The sequence below is a fragment of the Dipodomys merriami genome, unplaced genomic scaffold, assembly GCF_024711535.1.
Source record: "Dipodomys merriami isolate MVZ:Mamm:240054 unplaced genomic scaffold, mDipMer1.0.p SCAF_24, whole genome shotgun sequence".
NCBI lineage: Eukaryota > Metazoa > Chordata > Mammalia > Rodentia > Heteromyidae > Dipodomys > Dipodomys merriami.
The window spans coordinates 15,983,860-16,001,682 of NW_027203826.1; positions in this window are offsets into that span (position 1 = coordinate 15,983,860).

Consider the following 17,823-nt stretch of genomic DNA (forward strand, 5'->3'; position numbering starts at 1 on the left):
CACAGTTTTTTCCATAATAATCCCTGATCTATTTCAACATAAATTGAAGAGCAATAAATATTCAACAATAAAATATTAATATTCGAAAAGTTTACAGTAATTGCTATCCTGACTTAAATATTACACATTACATGTATGAATTTGCCATTATGTAGTCTATAAGAATGTACAACTATTAAGTCTGAATAGAAATAAAGATAAAAGTAAATTATGTTTGAATAAACAGGATATATAAAGATTAAACAAATAATAAATTTCCAATACAAATTATTAAAACTAAATTATATCTAAAGAAGTAACCTTATTGAAAGAATAGAATCCACAAAGCTATTGCAGGAGGTATAGGGGAAACATTAGGGCCCTGGGCACAGGTAGAAATTTTTTGAGTAAAAATTCAGAAGTATTGCAAATCAAAGAAAGATAAATGAGATTGTATCAAGCTTAACAGTTTCTGCATGCCAAACAGCATAGCCAATGAGCTAAAAAGAAAGTCAATACAATGAGTGTTTTTTGCCAACTATATATCAGATAGGAGTCTAATATCTCAAATATATAGAAATATAATAAGTTAAGAACCAATGACCCAAATAATAAATGTCTACTAATTTAAAGAGCGACTTTTCAAAAGAAGTAAATATGGATAATATACACATGAAGAAATGCTCAATATCTCTGGCCATAAAGGAAATGCAAAAGAAAACAACACGAGATTTCACCTCACCTCACTTTGAATAGTCATTATCAAGAAAACAAACAACAACTGATGCAGAATGTGACCAAAAGGGAAGGAATCTGAATACATCATGGATTGCAATGTAAGCTTGTTCAACCACTCTGGAATGCACTATGGAGGTTTCTCAGAAAACAACATAGGCCTGGCAAAAAAGGCACTATGCCTGTGATCCCAGCTAGTCAGAAGGCTAAGATCTGAGGATCTCAGATCAGAGCCAGCTCAGATAGGAAAGTCTATGAGACTCTTTATCTCTGCTAAACTACCAAAGTGGGAGGGCAAGGGGAAGGCCAGAAGTAGAGCTGTGGCTCAAGTGGTAGAACGCTAGCCTTGAGTCAAAGAAGTTCAGAGACAGTGCCTGCCATGAGTTCAAGCTCTAGATTAGCACACACACACACACACACACACACACACACACAGATCTAAAAATACAACTACTCTATGATCCAGCATTTCTACTTCTGAGGCTTTATCCAAAAGATCACAAACAAGTTTATAGTAAAGTTCCCAGACCAACCATGTTCATTATAGCACTATTCATCATCAGCCTAAACGCCCCTCAATGGATGACTGAATCAAGAAAAAGTGGTCTACATAAGTAATGGAATTTTACTCATCTATTAGAAAGAATGACATTGTATCATTTTGCAGAGATGGACCATACTAAAGCCACTAACACAACTATGTTTATTGCAGCATCATTTACTATAGCTAAGATATGGAAGCAACTCAGATGCCCCTAAGTAGATGAATGGAACAAGAAAATGTGAGATAGATAGATAGATAGATAGATAGATAGATAGATAGATAGACAGACAGACAGACAGACAGACAGACAGACAGACAGACAGACAGATAGATAGATAGATAGATAGATAGATAGATAGATAGATAGATAGATAGATAGATAGATAGATAGATACACACACATGACCAGATGAGATGATGTTTGGTGAAACTGAAGAGCTAAAGTAACTCCATTTGGAGATTAACCCCACCATCTTGTGCTGGCTGCCCTCAGAGTAACACCAAAAGAGAGAAAAAAGCAATTCTCATTTGCCATCAACCCTGCCCACCCTTAAGAAACAGAGCAATTGGTTTTGCAACCGTCGAACTGTCAAACATGGACCAATAGTTCAGAAAAAGGGCACTGCGGTTAGGGTGGACTCAAACCTCGGTACATGGGCCAATAAAAAAATGACTATGCAATCTTAGGTCCCATGGTTTCCCTTATTTACAATAACTAGTATTTGTCTGAGACAAGCAGAAATGGTCAGATAAGTTGATGTTAAGTGAAATGAACCCCAAAATAAAGACTCAATTTTTTTTCGTTCTTGCTATTGCTTCTAACATATGTATAATATGATTTCTTTGTTGCTTTGTATGTCCCTCTCCCACGGTATAACCCCTGCTTTCACTGTATTTGATGTTGGTATAATTTGTGGAGAGGAAGAGAAAAAATAAATCGTTTATTTAGGGATACAGGTGGACCCATTGCAACAATGAGATGTACAAATTGTTATGTCGAAAAACGAACTTTACACCTTTCGCGTAGGTGGGGTGTAAGGGGGTGGGGGTTGGGGGGGCTGGGGGAGATGGGAAGGGATGGGAAGGGGAAACAAAGGAGGAGGCTACAATGCTTGATAAGAAATGTACTCATTATCTTGCCCATGTAATTGTAACCCCTCTGTACGGTATTTTCACAATAAAAAAAAAATGTTAACCAATCATGTAACTGCTTGTGTGGAAATCCCCAAAACTTGTTTGTTAAATGCTATAAAAGCTGTGTTGATTTTGTGCTCGGGCCTCTTAGTGTCACTGGTTACCAAGTGCCAGGAGAACCAAGCTCCAGATTGCAAATGAACGACTCTTTTGCTGTTTGCATTGGTGTGGTCTCTGGTGGTCTTTCGGGGGTCCCGAATCAGCACAACAAAATCAACCCCAAGATAGGGACACAAGTGGTTTTTTTCTTGCATGTTGTTGTTTCTAACATATTTATAATGTACTATGTGATTTTTTTGCTCTGTATGTTCCTCTCCCACAGTATAATCCCTGTTTTCACTGTATTTGATTTTGGTGCCCTGCATCTTGTATATACATTTCTCTAATTTGGGGAGGAGAAGGGAAAAAACAAAATATTTAAACAGGGATACAGGTTGAGCCATTGTAACAATGAAATGTACAATGGTGGCAGGGAGCGGGAATGGTAGGGGAAAAACAAAGGAGAAGGCAACAATGCTTGATAGGAATTGTACTCATTACCTTGCTCATGTAACTGTATCCCCTCTGTACAGTATTTTTACAATAAAAAACTTATTAAAAAAGAAAAAAATTAAAAAATAAAATAAATGGAAGGAACTGGGGTTTTAAAAAAAAAGAGAGAGATGGAGAGACTTGGGAAAGAATAACAGTGAATTAACTCAGACCCAAAGAGACAAAAGTTGGATGATCCCCCTTATATGTGGTAGCTAGAAACGTATAAGTAAACACATAGTGTGGTATACAAGTGGTTACAGGTGTATTAACTGAAATATGGTAGATTCAATGGAAAAATCAAATAGTTCAATTCCTTGGAAAGAATGAATCAAAGCCCAACAAAATAAACACCAGGAAGTGGGTATTTTCAAATGTAGGGGGAGTCTCTGGTCAGCTTGAGTTCCTGTGGCTTGATTGGTTTCTTAAGTCAGTTTGTTCGAACAGGCAGAAAAATGCTCTGCTTTACCCAAGATTTTGAGATCCTCCTCCCAGGTTAGTTTTCTGGGAGGGTGATCTGCTTTGAGAATCACAAAAGAGGGGGATGCGGTGATGAGGCTAGGTTCTGGGTAGAGTTGAGGCCTTTCAACAATCAGTAGCTTTTCCCTGGGGCTATTTTGTGAAAAAACTCACAGAGCCCAGCCTGGAGCCATTCTCAGGGTTTTTGTTTTTCAATTGATTGTTGAGGCTGCTAGAGGGAGGGGCGGCCTCTGGCTCTGGTTACCCAGTGAGGGAAGCCACTCCAATGGCTGGCGCCTGAGCTGGGTGACTTTTCCCTGGATGGAGCTGAGTCTGGCAGGTCACTTCGCCATTAAGTTCTTGTGACCTGCTAAATGACTCGTTTTATTCCAAGGCCTGAGTTGGAGTTGGCAGCTCCTCCGAGCTTTGTTGGTATCCAAGATGGAGATCATCGGTGCTGGGGGGGTGGGGAGGGGTGGCCTTTGTATGAGTCAAGAGGAAAAGGTCAGATAATGTGATGTCAGGAAAATGAACCCTTAGATATGTATTTTAATGTTTTCTTTAATGCATGTGTTTCTAATGCATTTATAAGATTATCTCTTTGTTGCTTTGTATGTCCCTCCCCCACAGTATAATCCCTGCTTTCACTATATTTGATGTCAGTATAACTTTGTGGAGGAGATGGGGAAAAACAAGTCGTTTAAGGATACAGGTGGACCTGTTGCAACAATGAGAAGTACAAGTTGTCATGTCCAAAACGAGCTTTACAACGTCGGTGCGGGGGGGCGGGGGGGAGGAAGGGGGAGAGGAGAAGGATTGGGATTGGGGGTAAGGGGGGAGGCTGGGAAGAGATGTGAAGGGTAAACCAAAGGAGAAGGCTGCAATGCTTGGTAAGAAATGTACGCATTATCCTGCCCATGTAATTGTAACCCCTCTGTACAGTATGTTCACAAATAAAATTAAATTAAATTTTAAAAAAAAGTAGGGGGAGGTTGGGGGAAATTGAGAGGGGTAGATAAATGAAGAAGAGGTGGGGGTTAAAATTAAGAAATATAAGGTAAAGGGTAAGTCAGAAGGGGTTGGTGAAAATGTTGAAAGTAATGACATTGATCTATTCATTGTATTCATAAACTGCTTTGTTAAATGACAACACCTTTGTACAACTAAAGAAAATTTAGAAGGTAAGCATTTTCAAGTAAAAGACATATAAATTAAAATATAATCATTTGTTTGTCTTTTTATTATTTCCAAATCATTTGTTCAAAATAATTTGAAATCAAACTACCATATTGTCCAGAAATTCCAACTAGGGTATATACCTAAAGAAAGTGAAATCAGATGGGAAAAAATAATCTGTACTTCTGTGATCATTACAGCCTTATTCCTGGTCTCCAAGAAATACTAAATTTTAAATGTCCTTTAATGAACAAGAAATATCTTAAGCTATAAGGATGAAATTCCATTTTATCTGACAACATGAACAGAACTGGAGAACATATGTTAAGTGAAGTAACTCGGGCATTCTCACTGATATCTATAATCAGAAATTTGATCTCATTGAAGATGAAAGAATTATGGCTACTGAAGGAGGGTAAAATGGGACTGGGGCACATGGGAATATATTTATTAATAGCTAATAATCTGAAGCTGCATATGAACAATAAATTTTGGGGTGCCACCTCAGATTACAGTGATTATACAGTGACTGTAATAGCAGTGATATCTTGTGCATTTCAAAAGCTGGAAGAATAGATTTAAGAGCATCCATGATAAAGAAATGATCAATGTTTCAGAGACAAATATGTGTAATCTGGTTTAAGCTAGAGACAATATACATAATTATTGAACATCACATAACAATGCATAACATGTACAATATTTATGATTTTTATGTAACAGATAAAAATAAAATTTACAAAAGCAATAAAAGTAAAGTTAACCAAAAATTTTACATCAGCTTATTTCTTCCAGAAATTACACTTAAAAGTCTGTATCATTCCATCCAGTAGGTGGCAGTGCAGTTAAATTGTCACACATTGTAAGTACACCCATTGTATAGTCTTTTATTGTTGTTGGTTCCCTACAATGGGTGAGAAACTTTGATAGTATTGCAGTATCTAGTGAAGCCTTCTGGATTCTAGGATCTTAATTCACCAGCCACACTAACTTGTCACTTTAATGTGTTGGATGTAAACTTCTAGACTGCCTGACAGGCATCCTATAGCATAATTACAATGCATTTATACTAAATGACTTCTCAGATTCATGAAAGATGACAATTTCCATGACCCAAATAGACACACAGAGAAAAATAGGGTGATGCTTAAACTATTAGAAATGATCAGAAGTTTTCTCCCCATTCTTATAATCCTTTATCATATTCACATTTCTATTAAACTTAATTGACAATCATTAATATAATTATTAATCACACCACTAATGGTTATTAACCACTAATTATATAATTTTAATATAATTGTCTATATAATAATGAATAATTACAATGACATAAAAGGTTTTACTGATATGGATAGTATTTACACAATGCTAGAATTCAGAATACATAAATGTGAAAGGTAGATTTAAAATCTGTTGGCAAACTTAAGTGGTTATCCAAGTATATTTTTAAGTGGAAATTTTTTCAAAATAAAAAATGAAAGATAAGTCTCACAGAGGCAGGAAGTTGCTCCTTCTAATTGGTATTTTTGTAGACATAAATACGGACTATCTAAATAACAATAAGTAAAGCTTACATATGCTAGGATTGGTTACTGTAAGAGAATCAGCCATTATGGCTGATATTTTGATAGAATATCAAAGCAGAAAGAAGAGTGAGAAGTCTTCAGTGAACCCTGACTGGAGGCTTAGCCATGTCAAAGAGCTGCAGGCTGTCCAAGCCTACACATTCAACTTTCTCTAATTGCTCCTAAATTGGGAACAGGAGACAAAATCAGGAAAACTTTCACTTTTTACTTGAATTGGGGCTATTTGCAGTTGCTTATTACTATGAGTATAGCTTAGCTTCCTGGTATCACTAGAGATACTGTTGTTCCCTTGGATAGGGCTCATTTATAGCAGTGTGGTCCCTGGGCTTATTAATGTGAGAGTGGTTAGAATTCTATGTTCATACATGGAAGACATATACCCTATAGCAAAACAAGTGTATTTCTATACTTACAAAAATATTCCACATAAAGTTTTTATATATATAAAGGAAGTTAATACAGTTTAAAGAACTACAAATACTTACAGAAAATAAATGAATATAAATAATCTATGTTGTCATCTGAGTCAGTTAGGAAACAAAAAAAGTAAAATCTTGGCCTAAGGCAGCACTGGAAAAGCAATAGGTTCTCTGAAAAGGGCTAGAGCAAAAAGGAGTGGATTTACAGCCCAGGTGGCAGAGCCATTGCTTAAAATGTAAGAAGCTCTGAATTCAAAGCATAGTACTGAAAAAACGCCAATAGGGGGGAAAAAGCACAAAATCCTAAAGCATTTAAAATGTAGCAAGTCAGTAGTTATAGCAATTTTAAGGTGGTAAAAGCCAGCATTTAAACAGGATTTAGCTGGATGTAATGGTAAATATCTGTAAACTCAGAATCTGGGGAGTCAGAGGCAGGAACACATCTCAATTTGAGGCTACTCTCTTCTGGATCCAGGTGTGTGCCAGATAAGGGTTATAGTATTGCATTCCTAAGTTCAATAACCACAGGGACATATAACCAGATATGAAAATGCACAGCACTGCTGTGAAGAAACACTGAAGTCCAGATGCACCACAGTAGATGAATGCATCAAGAAAATGTGGCATATACAGACAATGAGTTCCATGCTTCCATCAGAAAGAATGACATTGCTCCATTCATAAGGAAATGGAAAAATGTGGAAAAATTAGATCAAGAAAGCCAAACCCAAAGAAACACAGGCTCCATGGTTTCCCTCATATGTACTAGTTATTAGTGTATATCTAGGATAGTTCTAGCAGAGGATTACAATAGCTCAATAGGTATTTACATTTAAACACATAAAATGATGCTACAAAGCTACAGTAATCAAAATAGCTTGGTACTGGCAGTAAAACAGACCTCAGGATGAATGGAATAGAATTGGAAACCCAGAAATGAACCCGCATACCTATACCCATCTAATTTCAATAAGGGAGCTAAAAAAAAATAGAATGGAAGAAAGACAGCCTCTTCAGTAAATGGTGCTGGCAAAACTGGTTAATCACTTGTAGAAAACTAAAGCCAGAACCTTATATATCACCCTGCACCAGAATCAACTCAAAATGGATCAAAGACCTGCAATAAAGCAGACACTCTGAAAACATTACAGGATGGAATAGGAGAAACCCTAGGTCTCCATGACACAGGCCGAAATTTTCTTAATAGAGACCCAGAAACACAACAAATCAAAGAAAGGTTGGACAAATGGGATTGCATGAAATTGCAGAGCTTCTCCATGGCAAAGGACATAGCTAGCAAGATCAATAGAAAGCCCACATATTGGGAGAAGATCTTTACTAGCCATACAACAGACAAGGGTCTCATATCTAAAATATACCTGGAACTCAAAATCAAATCTCCCAACAACAAATCCTCAAAGAAACAACTGCCCAATAAATAAGTGGGCTAAAGAGTTAAAGAGAAACTTCTCTGAATAGGAAATAAGAATGGCCAATAGGCCCATGAAGAAATGCTCAACCTCCCTAGACATAAAAAAATGCAAATCAAAACAACATTGAGATACCACCTCACCCCAGTTAGAAAGGCTATAATCAAGAACTCTAATTTAAACAACAGATGATGGAGGGGATGTGGACAGAAGGGAACCCTACTGCATTGTAGATGGGAGTGTAAACTTGTTCAACCACTTTGGAAAGTAGTATGGAGGTTCCTCAAAAAACTCCACATAGAGCTCCCCTATGACCCAGCAATCCTTGTTGCTATGTAAGTCGCCCCCCACACGGTATAACCCCTGTTTAGACTGTATTTGATGTTGGTATAATTTGTGAAGGGGAAGGGAAACAACAAATGGTTTAAATAGGGATACAGTTGGACCCATTGCAACAATGAGATGTACAAGATGTTATATCAAAAAATGAACTTTACAACTTTGGTGGAGGGGAGGAGGTTTGGGGAAGGGATTGTAAGGGGAAAGAAAGGAGAAGGCAACAATGCTTGATAAGAAAAAAAAGAATCAGAAAGAGAAACAACAGAATATAAAATACAACTAAAATAATAAGTAAAAATATAATTAAAATGCCAGGGTCAGTAGCTCATGCCATGCTGAGATCCAAGGACCATGTTTCAAATCTAGCTCAGGCAGGCGGCTCAGTGAGACTCTGATCTCCAATTAACCGCAAGAAAAACTGAAGTGGCACTGTAGCTCAAGTGGAAGTGTGCTCACCTTGAACTGAAGAGCTCAGGACAGCGCCCAGGGACAAGTGCAGTCCCAACAGCCCCATGACGACCAAAAAATAAATAAGTAAATATATAAGGACTAGATTGGCTAAGTTAAAAAGCACATGGAGATAATCATATTTATATAACTGTAGTTTTGAGCAATAGGTTTTATTATGGGAAACAGCTGTGGATGTTGTACTACTGATAAATCAGTGGGAATTATCTTTTTAAAAAACACATCAGTGGCATTTTAATATATATTAAGTCTATAATATATTACAACAATAATTAATATCAATATTAATATCAATTAATTATATGATATATAAAATGATATAATTAATATACAATTATAATAGGAATTATAATCAACTCATTAATAACGATTATTATCCTGTCAATATACATTACATGTATTATTTATACTTATTTATTTTAATTTATTAAATTAGCCACCATCAACTCTACAGGGAGATATCAGGGTGGTATTTCTATACATATGTGTAATGTACCCTTATCAAATTTATCACCTCTGTTATATTCTCTCATTTCCCTTCCCCTCTTTTGAAAACAATTTTAACCGTTTTCATTATCTATTGTCATACATGTATATATAGTACACACATATAAAGTACCTATTATTCACCCTACTTTACCTTCTCTATTCATCATCGCTTTCTCCCCTGGTACTCAATCCCACAGAGTACCTGTTTTACACTATTGACATTCATTCATTGGTGTGCATAAATCGAACAAAGTTGGAATAATTCATATGGTGTGCTTTTGGTATATAACAGCCCTGATTCTTGATGTTTCATGGGTTTATTCCTAACATCTTTGTAGTGACACATGCTGACTGTATCCCTTCTGCAAACACTCTTCCTCAATTAAATTGGACATTCAAATAAGAGTACTTTTGCTGTGCTAATCATATACTATTGACCAAATTTTACCTAACAAGAGGTAAAAACTCTACAGAATATGTGAAAAAATGCCAAATTATTGGCCAAAATTTTTGGTTGTTTTCTCCTGAAGAAGCTAAATTGAGGTCATCAGGAATCCAATAACATAGATCACCAGGTTAATGCTGGCCTAAGACAACTTTATTAATGCATACTTTTGAGTGTCTACACTTCTCCAAAATCAACACAATCAACACAATCAACTTTACAGCAGGTTGACTTGAAGAATGTATGTAATATAAGCAAAGGAACAATTAACTTAAAGATACATTTCATAAAAGTGATATTACTGACAAGAAAATTTTGTCATGAGTGTCACAAATAGAGCAACTTGATTGTTCCTTGTAGAATAAATGTAAAGATATTTTAAAGGCATAATGGTTAAGTATGTATGTAGCTAGTGATTGATGGTCTTAATGTACATTTTCACAAACAAAACATGATCTTGTTCACAATGTACTTCACTTCTCAATTTTTCAATTATGTAATTCTAAAAACTGACTAAAATGTAAGCTTTCGTTTTTTGTTCATCTTTTATAGAACTAATCCATATTACTATAACAATAAATTTATTGTAGCACTTCTTTTTGTATGTCATTGGGCTTGAATTCTGGGTCTGGGTGTTTTCCCTGTGTTCTTCAGCTCAAGGCGAGCCCTCTACGGCTTGAGCCACAGCACCAACTCCAGTTTTCTATTGGCTTTTTAGAGATAAGAGTCTCATGGACTTTCCTGGGCTGGCTTTGAACCATGATCCTCAGATCTCAGCTTCCTGAGTAGCTAGGATTACAGGCATGAGCCACTGGCGCCCGGCTATTGTAGTACTTTTAGGTAAGCATAATCTTTTGATTGGATGTGCCTTGCATTGCCTAATATCAGCTGGTACATGAAGAATCTAAATTAATAAGTTGACCTCATTATCATCACAGCTCCATAACTTGGACTCCTGTGCTTTAACAGACCATAATTTTGAGCAAATAAATGTAGATTTCAAAATTTGAAAGAATCCCAATTGAGTTACAAACGAATGGTTTCTTTCTATGAAGCGCCTAAGAGGCTGTCATAGCTGAGGTGTGCCAGGATCCTATAGACACCTTGCATTCAATGCATGCATCTTCCCTTCCCTTGAGCATCATTAAACAACACAAGGACAGTGGCCTGCTAATGAGCACAAATACAAAGAAGAATTAGTGTCTGTAATAATGAAGTAAGCTTTTTGAATCAAGGTAAACTTTTTGTAAATAAAGGATATGAACAGGAACCATGGGACTTGTTAAGCTAATAAGATAACAAGTAACCTCTTGAATCTCATCTTTAGAGATCTGTCTCCTGGGCTTCCATCTTTTCATTAATCATGATAAGTTTTATGAGTAACAGTTAGAAGGCAAACAGCTAATGCAAGTGGGAATCTTTTGGGAAACAGAGAAGCTAAGAACTTAGTACCACACTTGACTGAGAAAAGCAAAGGGCCCCAAGTATCTGTAGGAGGAAAGTTTTAAGAAATAAGGAAGACAGGATTAGACGATATTGGCTTTGGGAGAAGGTAGAAGCTGAATGTGACATAGGCATGCACAAGCAGAATTTCTAATGACTAAAATATATAACTTTGATCCACTTTGCAATTTTTTTCAAATAACATGAAAATAAAACAATGTTTAAAGTTTGGAAATCCCTTGTTTTAAAGACCAATTCTTCCCAGAGTTGTAATTTTCTCTGAAGATAATGTGTAAATTTAATACTGCATCATTGTGCATATGTGAAATGCAAAAGTTTCTGAGAACTTCTGCTTAAAATCTTTCTTTAGTGAATGAAGCAAGTTAAAAGTCTTGTAATTGGGTTTACATATAAAATCATTATAGGCAATCATATAGACATAGAAAGTATACTAATAAAAGACAGGGTTTGGAGAAAGGACTGAGAATTATGGACCAGGTTGATTTTTAGCAGGGGGGTGGGTAGATATATGAAATTAGATAGCAATGATCCTATACTATTTGTGGATATATTGCAAAAACTATATGTTATATTTTACATAGATGCATTTTAAGTATGTAACTTGTACTCAATGGAATAGTAGTAAACTGTCCCCTTTGATCCATTTGCATAAGTTAGTGGAGAGGAAAATGCTATAGTATGTTCCACGATCTGGTCATAATAAAAAGAACTAGGAAATAAAATCCTTAAGTAAAGTTATGAGAAATAAGATATAATATCATCATAAAAACTGATACCTGAGGAAAACTTAATGTGGAAAAAAATGCAATTACAACTATTTACATTTTTTGTGCCTCTCCTAACATCAGATCAATTCTTAATTGGTTTATATGAAAGGTTTATTTTTCTAATTCTGACCAGCATTTTCATTTTATCCTTCATAATCTATATAATATTCTACTTATGTACATATCCTTTTTAAGCTTTTCCATTGACATAAATCAGTTGTACAAAATGGCTTTATTTTAACTAATCCATGTAGGACTGTGTATGTGTATGTATGTTCATGCCTCTGTGTATGGTATGTATGTCCGTATGTATGTGTATGGGACATAATGACCACTCTACTATAATAAATAACCTTAATCTTTGTTCTGGCATGAAGATTTCTTTGAAACTGTTGATTCAGTTCTTTCTTTTAATATACATTTGGGGATTAGGGGGAAAGTTCTTATTAGTCTAGACTCAAGTGTTCTCTGCAGGGAAGACAAGGCCTGCATCCCAGACTCTGTGAGTGCTGAGCCTCCCATTCAGACCGTGAGGAGTCCTAATTTAATTCTGCTTAAGTTTCTCCAAATTTGTTTCCATTTACTTGTTATTACTGCCTTGGCACATACCTCATAATATCTAAACAAAATCATAAAAGCAGTATCCTAAACTCTAAACGCATTCTCTGAAGCACCACAAAGAAGATACATATAATTCAGAAGACATGCCACCAGAATGGAGACCACTTATTAAAAATAATTAGATGTAAAAAATAGGGTAATGCATTATATCTAATGCAAGGCATCCTATGGGTTCAGAATTCTATCTTATAGAAATCGTTAAATAGAGATGTCTTCTAAGAAAAACAGGAGGGTATGAATTTTCAATTTTTTTGCTTTTTACATTTACTTCCAAATTATTGTATTCAGTATAATAAAAATTAAAAAATCAGCAAGAAGAGAAATCAGGCAAATGAAAATTGTTAGCTAATTGGAAAATGAGCATTAGTATATTTACAGATAGTCTATTATAATCTATAACAAGTTACTACAAATTTTAATCGAATTTAGTATGTTTGAAAGTCATAAAGTCAATATATATATTAAATTATTTGATTGTCTATTTCTTGTAAATCAATAGATGTTGGACCTAAAAATGTTTTACAATGCATCAAAATGTTGGAATTATTAAGAGATTAACTAGAAAAACTATGAAAACCTATAATTACAAATGTAATGTGTGTTATTAGTGTGAAGATGAGAAAATAAACTAACAAAATGTAAATAAAAGTTAAAAAAAAAACCCTTCATCTGTAAACAGGACCCTGGGCTTCTGAGATAAATCCAGAGTTCATTCCTTTAAAGAGTATTTTGTATAAATGGTTCTGAAACATAAGTACTTGTGAAAAGTGAAAATTGAACTGAGTTTTATATCATATCAACTTAATTGAAAATGATTCTGAAACCAAGTGTAAACCTGAAACAAAAAAATACAACTATAAAAAATAACATAGGCAAAAGCTGTCATGCATTTGAATTACATTATAAATTTTATTTAATTTTATATTTACAGCTTATTATCTCTGGTGGGCACTGTAAACCTGGCTATTCAAGAAGCTGAGATCTGAGGATCAAGGCTCAAAGCCATCCTGGGCATGAAAGTCTGTGAGATTCTTTTCTGTCCAATGAACAACAACAACAACAAAATGACAGAAATGAAGCTATGGTCAAAAAGAATAGAAAGCTAGCCTTGAGCCCAAAGCTTAGGGACAGTACCCAGGCTTTGAATTCAATCCTCAGTTCTAGCACACAGCACACACACACACACAAACACACACACACACACACACACACACACACACACAAACACAGAGCAAAAATGCAAACATCAGTACAATGAAACACTAATGCGAAGTTATTTTTGTATAATAACAATTGTCATCTCAGCCAGACACAGTTGACTCAAGCCTGGAGTCCTGTTCAATCAGGGGGCTGATATCTAAGGATTGTGATCAGGAAAGTAGGTGAGATTAGAATCTCCAATGAATTACCAAAAAGCCAGAAGTAGAGTTGTGGCTTAAGTGGTAGAATGCTAGACTTGAGCAAAAACTCTGGGACAGAGCCCAGACCCTGAGTTCAAGACTAAGGACCTGTACACACACACACACACACACACACACACACACACACACACACACACACACACACACACACACACACACACACACACACACACACACACACACACACACACACACACACACACACACACACACACACACACATTCTGCAAACTAATTTTTTCCCTAAGTTCTGGGTCATAATGTTTGTATTTTCCTGTTTCTCACTAATAAATTAACTCAGATTCACTGACTTAAAACAACAGAAATTAGTTACCTTATAGTTCTAAAGGATCTAACAGCTAAAAGGTCTCCATGGCTCACAAAGTAGTAGAATCCCATTTCCTTTTAGAGGGTCTACTGGTCCACTTTGTAGAAGCAACCTATGCCCCTTGGTCTCTGGTCTCTTCTATTTTTAAAGTCAACAGCACAGCATCCTCTCCTGGCTTATTATTTTCTACAGAAAGAGTCTCAGACTCTTCTTCCCCAGGATGGCTAAGATGGTCATCCTCCATTTCTCTGACTTGTGAGTAGCTAAACCTGGGATGACATGGGATCTTTCTAGATAAACTAAAATAATCTTCTTAACAATTATGTCTGAAAATTCGTGGTATCCAAAAATTTGTATATGGACATCATGGGAAAGAATCAGTTCACCTTATTATAGAACTTACTGGATATACTTGAAAGAAGTTTGTGAAATTCTGGTTAAAGTAAAAGAAATTCATCCATGCATACTAATGTTTAGATATAAAGTATACTTCTTATTGTAAACATTGATATGCTATCTCTCTTAAATCTGACTATCAAAATATTTTCCTTTTGCTTTAATAAGTCTATTATGATCTAGCTGAGATCCCAAAACCACTAGAGAATAAGTGTAGAGGCCACCAGGATACTTACAGCCATGGAGACAGATCAGCAACTCTGACAGCTTTGTTCTTATTTTCAAGGCAGATTTATGTTTTCATTCTCTTCCTGTCAACGAAGATTAAAATCAAACAAGATATTAGACATGGTCTAGGGAGATGAACTCACACAGGAAAACGTTTGGGACTCAGCTGATCCTACACCATTATTCAAGTATTAGATTAACTTCTTTGATTTGTTGACTTCCATTTCTAATGTTCCCAAGGCCTACCCTGTCTTGACATGATAATGATAGGTCTAGTGAGATGAGCTGATGGCACTCCTTTATAATCATATCTCCTCTCTCATTTCTACACAGACTTACTTCAGTGGTTCTGTGGCTCTTTCATTCACTAACTGTGAGTACTCAGGATACAGAGAAAGGGTAGGTAAAGTAAAATATTTTCAGAGAATTATTGTTAAGGAGCATTCTCATGGAATTTTAATATAAAGTCTTACTGAATCCAAAGAAAACACAGTAGATATTTCCAGATATGAAAGTATCAACTTTGTGAAATACTTAAGTCATAAATTTATAGGATTGTCAGAGGATTTTTAACTCCTTGATATATATGTAAATTGAAATTGTATTCAACTTTTATTTTACTAGGTTTTCTATCTATGTTACATTGCTGTATGAATTTAGGTAACTTTTCATCTAATAAGAAATATCAAATCAGAAATAGTTCAGTGTCTTCTAGTTGTTGCTTTTTTATTTTGGAACTATTGTAAATTACTTCAATTTGTAAATGTTTTAGTGTGCTATCTGAAGTTGTAATATTCAATCTTGCTTCAGCTTTCTAATATACTTTTTCTTAAACTGTGTTAATTTTTCAAAAGTTGTAGCTCAGTCGGGTGCTGTTCTAGTAACACCTAGACCTAGAGTGTGCAGAAGTTAGCTGGCCTTCCCTTCCTTCCCTTCTCTACCTCCCTCCCCCTCCCGCTTTCAGCTCTAGACCCCTTTCTCTGTTTCCTGAGGTGGAATCCCATGCAAGTTTTAGCAAATGTCTTAGAGAATCGCTACCACTGCCATCTTCATCTTTATATTTTTTTCCAAATAGAACTCAGGGGGAAAAGTTTCAATCTCCCACTTAGTTTCTTTTCTAGATAATTTTCCTATACCAATGCATATATCTTCCAAAACTGTGCTAATATTGATCCCAAAGTTCTTCTGAGCACATTAACATAATTATATGGTGGAGGTGGAGGGGTAAGGTGAGGATACATGTCTTTTTCTTAGGCAACAATGCCCTTTCCAGTGAAATCAGATTTCTATCTGCAAATTTGTTATTTATTCTTTCTAGGTGTTTTCTACTATTCCCCAGTATAATCTTTTCACTTTTTAAAATTCCAGTGGTCAATTTGTATAGTACTGATTTCTGTAAAGTGTTGCAATTCATTAAAGATTATAGGGTCAAACTTTGTAAGTGTGTGTATGTGTTTGTGTGTGGGGGGGTGTGGGTGTGTTTTAAACTTCTGGACAGGAAACCTATCATCATTTATTTCAGAGGAGGCTGTAGTTTAAATGTCAAAAGACAGACAGAGACAGAGACAGAGACAGAGACAGAGAAAGAAAACAACCTTTGTATAATATACCTGAACATAATGGTTTATACAACTGGAGAATCATTCTAGATTAGTTACACAATTCAGTCTACCAGTGTGACATTGTGAGGTACAGTTGTACAGGAGGTGATTTCTCTTATATATTACTTTTATAATAAATATTTGAAAATATATTGAAGTAAACTTGATTTTCTTTTTTGTCCCAAGAAAATATTAATAATTATTGTAGTAGTTCTGATGAGCTACAATTTTTTTAAACTCATTTCTGGATGTTCAGAGCCACAAATGCTTTCAAGACTAGTTTTGCTCAAATATGAATTTAAATAGGTATCAATCAAACTGTAACTAAGACAACAATCTTTGATAAATGTTGGATAACAATTTAATGGAAAAGAAACATATTTTCATTTGCTGCCAGTTCAGGCATAGTTAAAGGGAGAATTACATATGTCATAATGACTGGGTCACGAAAACCCATGTACTAAATAAATTGTCCAAGTGAAACTCAACTAACTTTGGCCTTTGTGTATTTCCAGAAAGTAAAATTGCTAACTGTTAATAAACAAGTCTGTCACTACACTTAAATATTTGAAGATTCTGCAAATGAATTGATGATTATATTGTTGAAATGATTTGGGTATTTCATATTAAAATGAAAAACTTTTCTCTGAAATATTTTAGAATTGCATTTAAAATGCCTGAAATGTAATTGATTTCTTTGCAATATTTTAAATGGTGTTAATAAACTCAGATAAAAACTCAAAGTGTGTAGAATTATCAATGTACATATCTGAGGAGGTGAGAAACATGAAATACATCTGGGAAGGGGCAATTGAAATGGGGAAGAATGGTGGAAGAGTTGACTGTTCAAGAAGCATTGAACACCTAAATGGACATCTTAACTTGTAGCTCTCAAATGTAAGCTTGAGAAAGTAAAATTAACTAAATGAAACCATTTATGTAATAAGTATGAATTGCCATGATCGGATTGATGCTTGTCTGTTTCATTAAACACTTAAGTGAAGTGCCATGTTTTGAAAGTTCATATTTATTTATTTATTTATTTAATTTTATAGATACTATGGGGGGTTACTGTTACATGAGTAAGGTAATGAATACATTTCCTACCAAGCATTTTTACCCATTCTTTGTATTTTCCCCTACTATACTTTCTTTCCCCAACTCCCCAGGTCCTCCTCCTCCACCCCTCCCCAAAATTTT